Source organism: Lucilia cuprina, chromosome 5, assembly GCF_022045245.1.
Source record: "Lucilia cuprina isolate Lc7/37 chromosome 5, ASM2204524v1, whole genome shotgun sequence".
NCBI lineage: Eukaryota > Metazoa > Arthropoda > Insecta > Diptera > Calliphoridae > Lucilia > Lucilia cuprina.
In genome coordinates this window covers 17,718,243-17,735,123 of record NC_060953.1, presented here as the reverse complement: position 1 = coordinate 17,735,123, position 16,881 = coordinate 17,718,243, and the positions used below count along the sequence as shown (strand labels likewise).

General features: G+C 28.7%; 1 protein-coding gene across 1 annotated transcript in view; it reads left to right on the top strand.

The window, feature by feature from the left end:
* LOC111677119 (facilitated trehalose transporter Tret1) overlaps nucleotides 1–16,881 on the top strand; it is a 70,280-nt gene that overhangs the window by 19,701 nt on the left and 33,698 nt on the right. The window contains exon 2 of the mRNA XM_046951681.1: nucleotides 13,127–13,156. The gene's annotated coding sequence lies outside the window, so the exon portion shown is untranslated. The remainder of the gene's footprint in view (nucleotides 1–13,126; nucleotides 13,157–16,881) is intronic.

The window sequence follows — 16,881 nt, the reverse complement described above, 5'->3', positions numbered from 1 at the left end:
TATAGGCAGGACTATAGATCAGTCTATAGTGAGAACTGTAGTTTAGTCTATACTATAGAGTAGTGTATAGTCAGGAGTATTTATTAGTCTATAGTCAGGACTATAGACTGATCAATCTATTGTTAGAACTATATTAAACTATAATCATGACTATAGATAAGTATGTAGTCCAGACTAAAAACACCACTATATATCAGTCAACAGTCAAAGTACAGATCAGTCTATAGTATATACGGAGTTATCTATATAGTATATAGATAAGTCCGTAGCCTAGACTATGTTTAAAACTTTTGATAAGTGTATAGCCAACAACATTTACAGTCAAAATTATAGAACAGTTTATATTCAGAACTATAGATCAGTCTATAATCAGGAGATATTGTTAGGACTATATCAGTCTATAGTCAGGATTATAGATTAGTCTATAATCAAGACTGTTTATCAATCTACTGCCAACACCAGAGCAGTCAAAACTATAGATCAGTCTATAGTTAGTATTGACTAATCAAGTATATAAATGTATGGTTAATATTAAAGTGAAAACCACAAATCAGTTAATAGACAAGAATCAATCCATAATAATGGCTATAGTATACTATTGATAAGTTTATAGTAAAAATATCTATAGTCTTTAATTTGTCTCTCGTCAAGATTATAGCAGAGTCCTATTCATCAGACTACTGTCAAAATCAGTCTATACCGAAGACCATGGACAAGTTTATAGTAAAAAAAACATATATATTCTATATGTAAATATTGAAAACAAAACATTTTCAGATGTATGGGTTTTAGTAAAAACAAATCGGACAAAATGTATAATATTACGAATACGGAAAAATTGCACAAATCTGACAAATACTGGATTTATACTGGAAAATTATCGTTATAATGGCGTCATTTTAATTTATTACACTGTAAATATTTTACACTTTTTAATCGTAAACTATTATCGCTATTAAAAACTTGTCAAATTTAATTTAATGTGTGTAATTAATTAATTAACTTATTAATTAATAACAACCATATACATTTGCCCATTACTATAAAACTAGAATTAAAATTACACTTTTGTTTTATTTTGCACATTGACATTTGCATGCTTTACAGTTTTATTAGGGAGGATCTGGAAAATAAGTGTATACTTAACCAACCGTAATAAATGATAAAATCTATATGAAAGATATTATTAAGGGAGTTCCGATCATGAAAATCCCACAGTAATTTATGAAAAACAAATATATAGAAATTTGGAAACAAATACCGCAAAATTAGGTTAGTTTTTTGACATCTAACATTAATGGTATTAAAAATTATTAGCATAACTTAAAACTCACTTTAGCTGGCCCCCTTATAATGGGGGCATATCTAATCTATATATGTCACTCTGTATATGTTTGCCACAATAACAAATAACACGTATTTATATATCACGTGTAAAAAACTGTCAACTAATGATTTCCGAAAACAATATTATTATTACATACATACATAAATACATACATACATTATTTTTATGCATTTTATTTTGTTGTTGTTATTATTCTATTTAAGTTGTACGAAAGCGAAATGAATAAAAATCAAAATCATTTAACACATTTTATTTTATCACAAAAAGAAATACGGAAGAACTTGTCTGTTTTGTCTGTGGATCTTGTTTATTGTTATTATTGTTTTATAATGAGTCTGTTAATATTATATGTTTTTTTTTTATAATTTTGGACAAATTGTAAAGAATATCAACACAAAAAATGCATTAAGTTCGTCGAGGTTGATCTATGTATGTTTATATGTTTTATTGTTAGCAAAATATGTATGTATGTATAATAAATAAAAATCGAAAGAGAACTAAGTTGTGAGTAGTAAATGATTTCTGAAAGATTTAACAGAATTGTATTTATGTACATATCTATGTAGTTGTTGTTACATGTTAAGCATCTTGGTGAGTTGTCCATGTCCAAAGCGGTGTATATAGCTCTTGTAGATTCCATGTCTTATAAGGAATTGTGTCCTATGGAAAGTTAGTTCGCCTTCTATTTATCCATGCTCTGATAAGTTTAAAGGTCCAGCGCCCCTTAGATGAGATTTCCCATCTCCTTTGCCACTCTGACATGATTTTTTCGCCTACTAGTCTTTAGTCAAGTCTATAGTCTAGTCTATAGTCTAGTCTATAGTCTAGTCTATAGTCTAGTCTATAGTCTAGTCTATAGTCTAGTCTATAGTCTAGTCTATAGTCTAGTCTATAGTCTAGTCTATAGTCTAGTCTATAGTCTAGTCTATAGTCTAGTCTATAGTCTAGTCTATAGTCTAGTCTATAGTTTAGTCTATAGTCTAGTCTATAGTCTAGTCTATAGTCTAGTCTATAGTCTAGTCTATAGTCTAGTCTATAGTCTAGTCTATAGTCTAGTCTATAGTCTAGTCTATAGTCTAGTCTATAGTCTAGTCTATAGTCTAGTCTATAGTCTAGTCTATAGTCTAGTCTATAGTCAGTCTATAGTCTAGTCTATAGTCTAGTCTATAGTCTAGTCTATAGTCTAATCTATAGTCTAGTCTATAGTCTAGTCTATAGTCTAGTCTATAGTCTAGTCTATAGTCTAGTCTATAGTCTAGTCTATAGTCTAGTCTATAGTCTAGTCTATAGTCTAGTCTATAGTCTAGTCTATAGTCTAGTCTATAGTCTAGTCTATAGTCTAGTCTATAGTCTAGTCTATAGTCTAGTCTATAGTCTAGTCTATAGTCTAGTCTATAGTCTAGTCTATAGTCTAGTCTATAGTCTAGTCTATAGTCTAGTCTATAGTCTAGTCTATAGTCTAGTCTATAGTCTAGTCTATAGTCTAGTCTATAGTCTAGTCTATAGTCTAGTCTATAGTCTAGTCTATAGTCTAGTCTATAGTCTAGTCTATAGTCTAGTCTATAGTCTAGTCTATAGTCTAGTCTATAGTCTAGTCTATAGTCTAGTCTATAGTCTAGTCTATAGTCTAGTCTATAGTCTAGTCTATAGTCTAGTCTATAGTCTAGTCTATAGTCTAGTCTATAGTCTAGTCTATAGTCTAGTCTATAGTCTAGTCTATAGTCTAGTCTATAGTCTATAGTCTAGTCTATAGTCTAGTCTATAGTCTAGTCTATAGTCTAGTCTATAGTCTAGTCTATAGTCTAGTCTATAGTCTAGTCTATAGTCTAGTCTATAGTCTAGTCTATAGTCTAGTCTATAGTCTAGTCTATAGTCTAGTCTATAGTCTAGTCTATAGTCTAGTCTATAGTCTAGTCTATAGTCTAGTCTATAGTCTAGTCTATAGTCTAGTCTATAGTCTAGTCTATAGTCTAGTCTATAGTCTAGTCTATAGTCTAGTCTATAGTCTAGTCTATAGTCTAGTCTATAGTCTAGTCTATAGTCTAGTCTATAGTCTAGTCTATAGTCTAGTCTATAGTCTAGTCTATAGTCTAGTCTATAGTCTAGTCTATAGTCTAGTCTATAGTCTAGTCTATAGTCTAGTCTATAGTCTAGTCTATAGTCTAGTCTATAGTCTAGTCTATAGTCTAGTCTATAGTCTAGTCTATAGTCTAGTCTATAGTCTAGTCTATAGTCTAGTCTATAGTCTAGTCTATAGTCTAGTCTATAGTCTAGTCTATAGTCTAGTCTATAGTCTAGTACATATGTAGTCTAATTTATAGACTGTAGACTAATGAAAAATTAATTAAGTGCTGTTTGTGTTATTTCAAAATTTCAGATTTCCATGCCTGAACATTATGTTTTTCCCACTTTAAACATTAACTAATTTACATCTCTTTCGTTAAGGTTAAAATAAGTTGATTTTTTTTAAGAAATCTAAACAACAACTGAGACATACAATATTCAAAGATAACCCTGTATAAATGTACGACCATCAACTTGATTTAAAGTAAAAAGTATGTGAATAAAAAACGCTTGAACTTCAATTTTTTTTTAGAAAAAAGTTTCATTGTTCATTAAATAACATTTGCGGTTTAATGGGTTTAATTTGATGTTAAATTTTGTTATACCCTACACCACTTTAGTGGAGAGGGTATATTGGGTTTGTGCTGATGTTTGTAACGCACAATAATATTGGTCCTATACCCACCTTAAAGTATACCAATCGGCTTAGAATCATTTTCTGAGTCGATTTAGCGATGTCCGTCCGTCCATGTAAACCTTGTAATCAAACTACAGGTCGCAATTTTTAAGATAATTCAATGAAATTTGGTACATAATCTTATATTGTCCCAGGGACGAAGCCTATTGAAAATGGTTAAGATCGGTCTATTATTTCACCTAGCCCCCATACAACTGAACCCCCGAATAGGGCTTGTAAACCTTGTAATCAAACTACAGATCGCAATTTTGGAGATAATTCAATGAAATTTGGCACATGATCTTTTATGGTATCGTAGACGAAGCCTATTGAAAATGGTTAACATCGGTCCATTATTTCACCTAGCCCCCATACAACTGAACCCCTCGAATAGGGCTTTTAAAACTTGTAATCAAACTACAGGTCGCAATTTTAAAGATAATTCAATAAAATTTGGCACTCGATCTTATATTGTACCAGAGACGAAGCCTGTTGAAAATGGTTTACATCGGTCCATTATTTAACCTAGCCCCCATACAACTGAACCCGCCGAATAGGGCTTTTAAGTTCATAATTGTGTTTAATACACTCGTATCTGGACAAAAACCTGCCAAACCAAGTTTTATACTAGCCTTGATGACTTAGAAACGATAAAGTTTAATAATTGCTCAAATTTTATATTTAACCTTAAATATATTTTTTTACAGACATCGAATAAGTGAAATAACATATTTACTCTCCCTTGGAATAAGCCGTAGCGTGGCGGGAGGGCTTAAGTACTTCTTAACTTTAAAAAAATAATTAATTAAAAACTTAGAAGGAAACTAATTATTCCGCGAAATACACTGTGGTGTAGGGTATTATATGGTCGGGCTTGACCGACTATAACATTCTTACTTGTTTTTATCATCAGTTTTAATTTCAATAATCATTTATTTCATATGAAATTAAACAAGTATTTTGTGTTCACAAGAAAACAAAAACTTCCGCAGGAGTATTGACAATAATTAAAATAAAAATTTTGAAATGAAATAAATGTTTGAAAAAAAATTTTGATGCGACGAAGTAAACTTGTTTGAAGAACAAAAAAAAAAGAAAACGAGAATTGTTTTCATATTAACACGCAATAAATTTATTTATTTAAATGATCATTTATCACAAGTTTTATTATTGTTGTATTTTTGTTAAGGAACAATAAGTGAACATTTTCAATTTAAGTTCATAATTGTGTTTAATACACTCGTATCTGGACAAAAACCTGCCAAACCAAGTTTTATACTAGCCTTGATGACTTAGAAACGATAAAGTTTAATAATTGCTCAAATTTTATATTTAACCTTAAATATATTTTTTTACAGACATCGAATAAGTGAAATAACATATTTACTCTCCCTTGGAATAAGCCGTAGCGTGGCGGGAGGGCTTAAGTACTTCTTAACTTTAAAAAAATAATTAATTAAAAACTTAGAAGGAAACTAATTATTCCGCGAAATACACTGTGGTGTAGGGTATTATATGGTCGGGCTTGACCGACTATAACATTCTTACTTGTTTTTATCATCAGTTTTAATTTCAATAATCATTTATTTCATATGAAATTAAACAAGTATTTTGTGTTCACAAGAAAACAAAAACTTCCGCAGGAGTATTGACAATAATTAAAATAAAAATTTTGAAATGAAATAAATGTTTGAAAAAAAATTTTTGATGCGACGAAGTAAACTTGTTTGAAGAACAAAAAAAAAAGAAAACGAGAATTGTTTTCATATTAACACGCAATAAATTTATTTATTAAATGATCATTTATCACAAGTTTTATTATTGTTGTATTTTTGTTAAGGAACAATAAGTGAACATTTTCAAACTCATAAATAAGTGATTTTGTGCTTCCAAATTTTTGACACAATTTATTTCATTTAGCGATTTATTTGTTGTATTTTTTTTTATTAAATAAAATATCATTTTTACTTTCGTTTAATTTAACTTTCAGTATTTGTCGCAGTTCATTGTTTTTGGGGGTCAATATCAAACAAATTTCATTAAATGATCAGCAAGTGCTGCTGCAAGTAATAAAAAAAAAACAATAAAAATTAGGAATATTTTCAAATTTATTTCAGTTAAATTTATGTTATTCGAAAGTGTTGATTTAATTTAACTATAATCAAACATTTATTATTAATTTTAAAGACATTAATTGAATTCAATTATAAACTGTTCGTAAGTATAACGTCACTCTACGAAAGTTATAGAATATATATGTCATTTTAATTTTAAATTTTTGAAAAAGAATGTCTGAATTAAACATTTTTAAAATTATTGACTTCTTGTTTAATTCATTAATATGTTGAAAAAGTGCATGTACAGTACTGTTGGAATTTAAAAAAGTTTTAGCAGTTTGTGTAATTTAAATGATTTTCCAATAAAGCTTTATAACAAAGTCTTTAATACTGTGGTTAATAATGATTTCTCCTCCGATTTTAAATTGGTCTAAGATCAAAATGCGCATTTTCTTCATGTGTTAATTTTGAGTGTTACGCTCAAAACAATTTCGAATTCTCTTTGCCTCGAAAGAGGTTAAAGGTCAATTTTACCCTGACTGACCTGGACTTCACTTTTTAAATAAAGTATATTTTGTTAATTATTTAAAGAAAACTTTTAATGTGACCCTCGTAGAGTTGTTTTTTTAATAAAATTTATTAAAATAAACAAATTATATTTTTACGATTTTTTTTTTAAATCAAAATAAATTATTCCATGTGTTGGGTCTTTGCGTCATTTCATAAGCTAGACTTTGATTGCTTCGAATTTGATAAGGAAAATAAACTGTTATTAATATAAAATTTTGGAAAACAAGAAAAATATATATTTTCCACGTCAATTGTTAGGTAATTTTTCTGAAATATCGGAAAAAGTACACATGAAGTACCAATTTATCTTAACGTTAAGGCTAATAATTTACCTGTTAAATGTTATATTTATTGTGTTCGTAGCAATCAATAAATAATAAAATCAAGGCAATATTTTCTTTTACAAATTCAAAACATTTCTTTTTATTCCTCCTAAACAAGTAACAACACTTTACAACAATTAAATTGTTTTGAATTTTAATTGTTGAAATGCCATTTCATTGTAGAGACAACGCCCCTTTTTGGTACAAATAAATCAATTTAAAAAATTAATTAAAACCAATCAGTGCAACACAATTTAGTGGAAAAAGAAAGCCTATCGATCATGAACTTGTCCGTAATAATAAAGCAATTAAGAAATGTGATGAAAAAGCAGAACTGCTAATACTATAGAAAAAGTACCAAAATTGTACTTTCTAGATAGATAGATAGATAGATAGATAGATAGATAGATAGATAGATAGATAGATAGATAGATAGATAGATAGATAGATAGATAGATAGATAGATAGATAGATAGATAGATAGATAGATAGATAGATAGATAGATAGATAGATAGATAGATAGATAGATAGATAGATAGATAGATAGATAGATAGATAGATAGATAGATAGATAGATAGATAGATAGATAGATAGATAGATAGATAGATAGATAGATAGATATACAACGAGTGTTGCCGAATGTTTGTATATATATTCCAACACTTTAGTGTCAATTAAGATATCTTGCGCTCCTATACCCCCTTCTCTGAGGGAATCGAACCCAAGATTTATGTATCAGAGTAAAAACCTGAAAGCATCTACTTTATGTTAATAGTTTTCAAAATACTACTTTTCGCTATTTCGTTACAAAAAGTACGCGAAATCTCTCTCCCTCTCCCTTCTTAGAAAAATGGCTTCAACAATTTGCAATAAAATAACATTGAATGACATACAAATTGACACGTATTAGAAAAGAAGGCACGTCCTATCGCAGTCATATTACAAACAAAAAAAATAATAATAATCAATTTGTTTACAACAATCTTACACTGACGAGACATATTTTATTTAATTTTATTCATAATTGACGTCAAATCATTCAACTTTGGAACCATTTTGCAATCAATAGTTTATTTGACAGATTCTTTATTAAAAAGTCTATATATTTAAATTAATCAAATTTAGTTTTTTTTCTGAAATATGTCATTTATTTAATTTAAATGTTAATATTTTTCTATTCTAGTGTTTTTCCTTCTAACAATTTCACACAATATGTGAATGCACGGTTCATATGTCGTCTTATATAGATTAGAAAGTTCTTAATTGTATTATCAAGTGTAAACAAATTATTAGTTTTAACTTTATTTATTAAAAACAACTTGACATAGCTGAGATATTTAAGTACATACTACTTGTGTTCATTATTTGTTATCGTTTACGGTTTGCTGGTAATAGGTCTTATCGGACATCATAATCAATGACATTTAGAAAATGCGAAATCAATCAAACTAGTGATGGAAACTTCGTTGTTCATTTAATTGTTCTTTATTTAAATATAAACCTTAACTTTTCTTAATAATAAGAACTTAAATTACTTACATACATTCATCAATAATCAGCTGTTTTTAAATTAAAAAAGATTTCTTTTCATTTAATGAATCAATCGAATATGATTCATTGTGTGTTAAATGTGTTTGTACTACTGGAAATATGTATTCACAGGAACTTCAGATTCGATAAAATACACCTAGGCCAGGCTCCCTTTAATGGAAAATGTTGGTGAAAAAACATATCGAAAATAGCGATCTACGAAAGGAATTATCGTCCAATGTCTTGGTCATAGTTCCTTATTATTTTTAGTGTTTCTAAGGAATGTAATATCAGGAATAAAAGCTCTCCTGAGATATCGTTCGGAGATCAGCATGCATATGAATAACATGCTCTACGAACTAGTCCTTCAAAAGCTTTGGCCATATCTGCTTCCAACGCTTTGAGTCTTAACTCATTTGGATTTTGAAGATCAAGATATATGGATATAAATGGACACGCTAAGCTCATTACCTCCAATCTTGAACGAATCATCCGATTATATTACCCCCAACAGGGACTTTGTCAGAGTTTTTAAAGTCAGAGTTCGTTTCAAGAACGAATGGAGTAAGGGTAACTTACCAGTGTCTTTACAGATGGTTTTAAAATTAACAGCGGTGCTAGTTCCAGTGTCCTCTGTGAAGAGGCAGATGAACAAAAGGAGATCTGTTCTTAATATATCCACGTATTTCAGTAGCAACTCTGTTAGGTTTAATCAACAGTAGTCTCCTCAGATTCTTTCTTCAAAAGGAATAACCTAGGCATATGTAAAGGGTGCATGTTATTGTGGCCCTCCTTTAAAGAGAAACGTACAAGACACCTTATAAACCGAAGTAGGAGAGATATATCTAGGTTGATAGCAGTTAAACCAAGGTTGATAGCAGTTAGCCGTTGCAAAGACAGGGAAAATGATGCGAATGCCTTGCTCTAGCCTTTAAAAGAAACCGTTTTCCTGGCAGTTACTTTATATCTAACCCAGGAGAGATATATGGCTCTAAGCCTAGTGGGATTTTTCACGGCCATAGGTTGGATCTAATACTGTATAATATGTACAACATCTGGTGAGTGCAGTGGTCTGATCAAAACAAAGTCTGTTCGTCTTGACCTGATTGTTCACGTATAGTGAACTAGCACGTTTATCAATCTAAAGATTGTATTCTACAGACGCAGATCCAGCTCCACCAATTTGGGAGAAATTTCATATTTTCACCTCCTTCCCTCATGCACTTGCCCTAAATCCCATATTAGACTTCATTTCAAAATGCTATTAAAGACTCAAAAATTAGTCGATTCTAACACCGTTACTTTTTTTGAACCCCTTTATTTATTTCCAATACTATTTCATGTGATTACCGTTAGTCATAAATAAATGCATTGATAAGTTTTCTTGTTGATAATACTTGACTTGATTTTGCTTCTTCTTCTTGTACTACAACTTAGGGTGTTCAATTTGACAGAAAAAGGAAATAACAATTTGCAAAACCTCCATCAAAACTATCACAATATCTTAGGAACTTCAAAACCCCGTGTTCTCAATGTCTGTTTATATTAATCGGTAACCGATATATTGACAGTTTTTATATAAAAATGGACTGATAAAGATTTTTAGAAAAAGAAAATCAATTAAATTATAAAATGTCTGCAGAATTTTAGTTGTTATAACTGAGCACCCTGAATAGTAAACATTTTGATAAAAATTAATTAGATTAAATTAGTTATAACAACTAAGTTAATCGTTTAAGATTTTCCATAACATTTCTATAACAGAGATGGTAATGTGTATGCAATTGAAAATAGGTAAAGAAAACCGTTTTAATGGTTGAATCGAATTTTTGAAAGTAAATTGAATAGCATGATAGACAATGAATTCTTAAATTTAAATTATTATTTAAGAAAAAACAACAACTTTCGTTAATAAATTAAAATACATCAATCATCATAATTTCTCAAATGTTTGTTCATCTATACACTGGAAGAATACGAGAAGAAAACAAAACAAATAAATAATATTTTTGGTCCAAGGTTACTGAAAGTTTATCAGTGTTTATTATTTATAAATAGAGGAGATATTGGAGGCATATACTGTCAAGTTCACCTTCATCTGCATATATAGAACAATTTCATTTGTTTACTAAAAATAAGAACTTTTATTTTCTTCACATTATGATGGGCACTGAATTTGTGCCAAAAAAGAGAAAATACAAAATAATTATTTAAAAAATTTTTAAACAAAGTATTTATAAAATTGTCCCGGAACAAATGATTTATTTTTTAAAAATAATGTATTTTGAATAATTAACATTACTTTCATTTGAAACTTTAGTACTGAGATGAAAACACTCTAAAATTTATAAAATTTCTACTGTTTATTATAATATTTAAAAAAAATACATTTGCATAACAATATCAGATTTACTCGGACGATCCCCTTGTAACGCCTTTGTATATTAAAGCTTTCGATAAGAGTGTTTTAATGATAATTATTATATTGAATTGAACTGCATTTTATTGGTGTTATCACCAGACTAAACTGGCTACGTTAATAACACGAGTTTTTGAAAATATATTTTACACACAATTCTAAGAATAAACTTTACAACAATGAAATCTTACTTCAGAGATCAACAGAATAAAGATTAAGGTTATTATTAGCCTACTTAATGGAAAAATTCTTTATACCGATCGAACTGTTCTTTCAGAGTTAATTTTACAATTTAAATGGATATTTTTATAAAAAATATTTTAAAAATAACTAATGGATTAAAAAAAATTACCAATCTTTGTTTTACACCTTTTCCAATACATCTACATGGGATTTTTAATGCTAAGAGGATCACCCATAGAATTATAGTCCGATAATTTAACAGAAACATATTCTGCTGTTATTATTATTCCACGAGTAGTCCGATGCCCATAAATACATAACTGAAGAAGATTCGTTAATGGCTATCTTACGTAGAGGGAAAAACCGATAGTAAAGTGCCGTTGCTTAAACGAATGGGTATAAAATTTAAAGTCCTCCCATTTATCATTTTGACATCCACCGTTTGTTGTCATTTCGATTGCATTTTATATCTATTATGCTGCAGGTGTTGGCTTCACTTGATGATTATTCTCTATCCAGGATCAATGGCTCATAACATGAGAACATTTCTGACATTTCGGATAACGACTGATGTCTATTACTCTTTTTGACTAATTCGCCCAAAAACTACAAGCTACTTATACCTAAGCAACAGTATGATCGTGAAATATTTGTCATCTGAATAACCACGTTCTAACTCAAATAAGACGCTTTTCAGAAAATCATTCCGAAAGTCGGAAAAATCATATTCACAACTTTATTTTGATACCAGAAGTTAAGAATTATATAGGGAAAGATGCTATGCAAACTACATTTCAGTATAATTTTTACAAGTCATAGAATCTTTGCCCTTGAATTTACAATTAATATCTCCTTATGCAGAATAATGGCATAGAAGAGCTTCGATTCATTATTTTTCTTCTTCCTCATCATCAATACAAGATTTAAAGGAAATTCACGAAAGTAATTAATATCCATATCTGAAATTTAGTCACCTGTCCTTGCCAGTTCATTAACAACAACGCTGTTCAATCTTCGCCCAAACAGTGTCCAGAGCGCCTTGGGTCTTACATACTTTTACAAAACTTCTACAGATATATATATATTTCTGACAGTTAGGCGTCTGTTTTTTAGTTCATCAAAAACACTATTGCTAATTGTATAATCCCCGTACCCATACTAGTACTACCGATGAATATACAGCATTCCTGGACCAATCGTGATGTAGTGTACCGACCAGAGATACAAGCCAAAACGGCTAAAATCGGCGGCGGCTGGCCGCCGGTAATATTTTTCAAGCCGCGCCGCCGCCGTCTTCTTTCGGCTCAAAAGCTAAGCCGGCTTAAATGTAGCCGCTGATAAAGATTAGAATCACACATGCACACAATATTGTGCTAATATTAAAATTGTGAAAACTACTATAAATTTTCATTTTTCTGTAGAAAAAACTTATATAGAGACAAGTTTCTATATAACAGACTATTATACAGAGATTTTTCAATATAATAAACGCTTATAAGGTCAATTTCTGAAGAAAAGGTTAAATTTAGCCGCCGCCGACATAAAATAATTACGCCGCCGCCGCCGATCATTTTGCATCAGCTTGTATCTCTGGTACAGACCTCTGCACTTCTTTTGGCCGATATTGAGTAAAAATGTACAACTTACTATATGTTCTGTAATAGCAGCCATATGGTTTAATTAAGATTATTTTCAAAAGATATGCTGACAATTTAATTCCCGTGTCTCCGTGCAGGTGCACTTTTTTATACATTCCTTGACACTTGTATATCGATGTGGTGTACAGGATTTAATTGTTTATTATTCGAATATTTCTATTCGGCATGTTCTGTTCAAATTCTTTTTGTTGTCTTGCTTCCAAATTCCTGGAGTTGGGAGCTTTATAGCTTTATAAAAGAAAATTTTCATTTAATCTTAACTAATTAAATATTTCTTAATTATCTTTTCATTGCAGACTTAATACTTAGTTCCTGTTAAAAAATCTGTAAGTATTATACAATATAATAAGATATCTAACATATAATAAGTCTAAAGATTCCAAAATATTCTCAAAAATTTAACATATAACACATTGGCTTAAAGTGACAGTTAAACTATTTTTGAATTATAATATTGTATAGAAGATCTGAAGAATAGTCTGAAATACTTTATTAAAACTAATTGTTTCTTGAAATTACTTAGTTCATTAGAGAAAGCCCAATTACGTTATGTGAATTATCCAGACCTGTTATAAAACTACGTAATTTCTTTAACTATATATTTTATCTTAAAGTTCTATTGTCCCAAATATTATGTGCTTAATCATAATGACTTATAAGGAATTTACAACAATTCTCAAAAATACAATGATAAGAAATGAAATGAATAAGAAAAAAGCTTATGTCAAGTAAATTTGATAATATTGTTATTTAATTTATAATTAAACAATTGTATGTTTTAAAACAATATATTCTTAAATGTCCAAAATTTGATTAACGCCTAACTTGAAAATTGGATACATTATATAAAACAAACTTCCGTAAATGTAATTACAAGAAAGTGCTGCCAAGTAGTTGGCAGAGTGTCAAACAAAAAGGTGATGTGTCTGACAGGTAGAAAACAGTGATGTCAAACATACATGTGTTAACATAGAAAAATTTTATTAAAATAATTAATTCATAATATAAAAATACCAATATTATCGATATTTAAAATTGTGTTTTTTACGTTCTTCTTTTACTAAAACAAATACACTTAATTTTATTATTACTTTAAATTTAAATATAACCTTGATTAGAACAAAAAACATTGTTTGAAATTTGATTAACAATTAACATGACCTTGATTAATTGTTTTTTATTCCAATTTTAATCAATAAAACAGCAAATACTTTAATATTTCAAATATTATCTTTAATCTAAAGTAATTAATTGCAAATTCGTTTAGAATTTGATTGATTTATATTTTTCTGTTGAGGGCGGTCAGGCAAATAATGAATGCTCTGAAAGGTGTGATAGATGTGAAGATCAATGAATATATTATAGAATTTTGAAGTAATAAATATTACTTTTAATTTGTTATTAAGACAATGATAAGAGAATACATAAAAATTAGACAACGCATCTTTCTGTTTGGCAACATAGCGTTGTTACTTTTATAACACATTATTTTTTTAACATTTTCAGAAATACAAAATTTTAATTATTTAAGCTTTAGAGGTTATATTTATTATATTGCTCTAAAATCATCAAATATTTTTTTTATTTTATGACTTATAGCACTTAGTTATTCGCCAAATTATTAGACAAATATATTTTTTTTTTCTAAATTTATTGTTTATTTTTGTAATTAACAGGTGTTTTCTCATTTCTTGATTGAAACAAATATTTTATTTTTCTTTTGTTTATGTACTTTCCTCTTCAGATTGTTTTTAGTAGTGAATAATATTTGAAATATTGTAGATTTTTTTGCAGCAAATAACAAATGTAACATATAAATCGTTTTAAATTTTTAACGTAATTAAATGAATAATTTTCCCTTATATTGATAAAACTCACATATAACTTAGGGGAATAAAGGGAATATGAGGAGTAACAAATGTATAATAGATAGATAGATAGATAGATAGATAGATAGATAGATAGATAGATAGATAGATAGATAGATAGATAGATAGATAGATAGATAGATAGATAGATAGATAGATAGATAGATAGGTAGATAGATAGATAGATAGATAGATAGATAGATAGATAGATAGATAGATAGATAGATAGATAGATAGATAGATAGATAGATAGATAGATAGATAGATAGATAGATAGATAGATAGATAGATAGATAGATAGATAGATAGATAGATAGATAGATAGATAGATAGATAGATAGATAGATAGATAGATAGATAGATAGATAGATAGATAGATAGATAGATAGATAGATAGATAGATAGATAGATAGATAGATGGAGTGATAGATAAATAGAAATATGTAAATATTTGTGAATATGTGTATGCATATACCCAGCAAAAAAAGAACATCCAAAGAACGAATAAGACCTAAAGAAGTGATGATTTTAACACAGTCATTGGAGTTCCTTTTTATTTGATTCATTACATCTAAAAGTCATTCTCAGGAAGTAAATTGTATGTTCTTTTTTTAGAAGTTATTAGGAACTAAAATTGAAGTATGTATTATAGAATGCAAATAATTATAGTTAAATAATCAGTTTTTATTTAAAAAGTTTAGCTGTTGAAAGTCATTAATCTGTCTATTTTTCAAAGGACACAAAGGGGTGACCTTCTCAAGTATAACTTGTTAATCGATAAATTGTTTAGAAGTTTATAGACATTTCTAAAAATAGATTAGACATACATATACATATATACACTTCAAAGCTGAAGGATGCAAAGAATTAAAATTGAGCAAAACATCCCTTTTCTTAAAACATTAGGGAGGTACATATACGTTCTATGTTAAAGAAACAATATTGGTACAATTTTACAATCTCGTAATCTTAAATGACATCAATATTGAACTAATATATGAAAGAAACAATTTAGTTTGAAGCTTTAAAAATATAATGCTAATCTCATATATTCCTATAGAAAATATTTATGCATAATAAATAAATTTTTAAATCTTATTAAGAATTATTTACATTGCGTATCGACATACTTCTTAACAACTGTTGTAACTACAAATACAACTCTGTTGATCAAAAGAAAGTGAATGAATTATTAAATGAAAATGATTTATTTCCTTATTAAATTAAAGAACAACAACAAAATAACTTATGAAAAATTCAATTATACTAGAGCAACAAATTGTGTGCGGATGATGATGATGATGTTGACACCATTAAATTGTTTATTATTTAATTTAATAACAAAAAAACATATTAAACAAAGAACAATCCGTATGAATACAATTACTTAACACTATTCCCTCGTTATTTATTTAAAATAGAGATTCATAAAATTAATCTACATCTAAAATACCCACATAATTAAGTAAATGGCCTGCCTGCTTCCATTGTTTTACAAATCTTTTTCTTTTCAAATTAACTGCCATTTAAATCATTTTTAAATTAATAACGACCGTTAAAGTGTTTGTCAAGTGTTTTTACGGGTTTGTGTGTAGTCCCAAACACACACACACACTCTATTTTAAATAAAATGAATATAAAGTTTGAGAAGTATTGAAAATTCAATTAATAATAAAGCTTTCTTATCAGCAAGCTTTTTGTTGTTTAAGAGAGTTTGTTGTGTTCTATTTTTAACGCTTTCATTCTCTTAACATTCTAACACCTGGAAGCTCTGATAACATTTTTTTAATGGAATGGCATTTTATGCATAGTTGCCAGATTTTATAATAGAGTATTTTAGGGATTTATTGGTTGGATTTTTAAGAAATAAAATGTAATTAATGTTTTAAAGTGAAAACTTTTTAAGAATTTCTTAGTGAAATGAATATTTGGGCATAACTCACTTGTACATAATAATAAAGCAAACTACTGTGAAGTTAACCCAACAAAGGTGGGATGCAAGGACGAATAATGATTGGTCGCGTGATGTAGAACAGTACTAGTGTTGTAGATTAGTACTGGTTCAAGACTATAATTGAACTAGAACTGAACTAGAACTGAACTAGAACTGAACTAGAACTGAACTAAAACTGAACTAGAACTGAACTAGAACTGAACTGAACTAGAACTGAACTAGAACTGAA